Consider the following 2,551-nt stretch of genomic DNA (forward strand, 5'->3'; position numbering starts at 1 on the left):
TGGTTTCCTCAGTGTGTATGCCCAGCAGTGGGATTGCTGGATCATAAGGCAGTTCTATTTCCAGTTTTTTAAGGAATCTCCACACTGTTCTCCATAGTGGCTGTACTAGTTTGCATTCCCACCAACAGTGTAAGAGGGTTCCCTTTTCTCCACGCATTTATTATTTGTAGACTTTTGGATCGCAGCCATTCTGACTGGTGTGAAATGGTACCTCATAGTGGTTTTGATTTGCATTTCTCTACAATTATGTAAAGTTTAAAAATAAAATAAAAATTAAAAAAAAATTTAACAAAGAGGAAAAAAAGAAAACAATAAAAAAGAACTATTTAAAAAAAATAATAAATGTCTGTTAATAACAACAACAAAAAAAAATGACAGAATTATCTCTGTTTGATTCCAAGGCAAACCATTCAAAATCACAGTAATCCAAGTCTATGCCATGACCAGTAATCCTGAAGAAGCTCAAGTTGAATGGTTCTATGAAGACCTACAAGACCTTTTAGAACTCACACACCCCCCAAAATAAGTTCTTTTCATTGGGGACTGGAATGCAAAAGTAGGAAGTCAAGAGCACTTGGAGTAACAGGAAATTTAGCCTTGGAGTAAAAAATGAAGCAGAGCAAAGGCTAACAGAAATTTGCCAACAGAATGCACTGGTCATAGCAAACACCCTCTTCCAACAACACAAGAGAAGACTCTACACATGGACATTACCAGATGGTCAGCACTGAAATTATATTCTTTGCAGCCAAAGATGGAGAAGCTCTATACAGAAAAACAAGACCAGGAGCTGACTGTGGCTCAGATCATGAACTCCCTTTTGTAAAATACAGGCTTAAATTGAAGAAAGTAGGGGAAATCACCAGACTATTCATGTATGACCTAAATCAAATCCCTTATGATTATACAGTGGAAATGACAAATGAATTCAAGGGATTCGATCTGATAGACAGAGTGCCTGAAGGACTATGGACAGAGGTTCATGATATTGTACAGGAGGCAGTGATCAAGACCATCTCCATGAAAAAGAAATGCAAAAAGTCAAAATGGTCACCTGACGAGGACTTACAAATAGCTGAGACATGAAGAGAAGCTAAAAGCAAAGGAGAAAAGGTAAGCTACACCTATTTGAATGCAGAATTCCAAAGAATAGCAAGGAGAGATAAGAAAGCCTTCCCCAGTGATTGATGCAAATAAATAGAGGGGGAAATAGAATGGGAAAGACTGGGGATCTTTTCAAGAAAATTAGAGATACCAAGGGAACATTTCACGCAAAGATGGGCTCAATAAAGGACAATAATGGTATGGACCTAACAGAACCAGAAGATATAAGAAGAAATGGCAAGAATACAGAGAAAAACTATACAAAACAAGATATTCATGACCAAGAGAACCAGGATAGTGTGATCACTCACCTAGAGCCAATGCAAAATAAAGTGGACCTTAGGAAACATCACTACAAAGAAAGCTAGTAGAGGTGATGGAATTCCAGTTTATCTATTTCAAATCCTAAAAGATGAAGCTATGAAAGTTCTGCACTGAATATGTCAGCAAATTTGGAAAACTCAGCAGTGGCCACAGGACTGGAAAAGGTCAGTTTTCATTCCAATCCCAAAGAAAGGCAATGCCAAAGAACGTTCAAACTACTGCACAATTGCACTCATCTCACACACTAGTAAAGTAAAGCTCAAAATTCTCCAAGCCCAGATGTTCAAGCTGGATTTAGAAAAGGCAGAGGAACCAGAGATCAAGTTGCCAACATCCGTTGGATCATAGAACAAGCCAGAGAGTTCCACAAAAACATCTACTTCTGATCTATTGACTACACCAAAACCTTTGACTGTGTGGAATATTCTTGAAGAGATGGGAATACAAGGCCACCTTACCTTCCTCCTGAGAAATCTGTATGCAGGTCAAGAAGCAACAGTTAGGAACAGCAGATTGGTTCCAAATCGGGAAAGGAGTGCATCAAGGCTGTATATTGTCACCTTGCTTATTTAACTTATATGCAGTGTACATCATGTGAAATGCTGGGTGAATGAAGCATATGCTGGAATCAAGATTGCTGTGAGAAATATCAATAATCTCAGATGTGTAGATGACACCACCCTTATGACAGAAAACAAAGAAGAATGAAAGAGCTGTTGATGAAAGTGAAAGAGGAGTGAAAAAGTTGGCTTAAATCTCAACGTTCAGAAAACTAAGACCATGGCATCCAGTTCAATCACTTCATGTCAAATAGATGGGGAAACAATGGAAACAATGACAGACTTTATCTTTGGTGGCTCCAAAGTCACTGAAGATGGTGACTGAAGCCATGAAATTAAAAGACACATGCTCCTTGGAAGAAAAGCTATGACCAACCTAGATAGCAAATTAAAAATCAGAGACATTACTTTGCCAACAAAGGTCTGTCTAGTCAAAGCTATGGTTTTTCCAGATGTCGTGTATGGATATGAGAGTTGGACTATAAATAAAGCTGTGCAGCAAAGAATTGATGCTTTTGAACTGTGGTGTTGGAGAATATGCTTTAGAGTCCCCTGGACTGCAA

Source organism: Bison bison, unplaced genomic scaffold (genome assembly GCF_000754665.1).
Source record: "Bison bison bison isolate TAMUID 2011002044 unplaced genomic scaffold, Bison_UMD1.0 scf7180017861489, whole genome shotgun sequence".
Taxonomy (NCBI): Eukaryota; Metazoa; Chordata; class Mammalia; order Artiodactyla; family Bovidae; genus Bison; species Bison bison.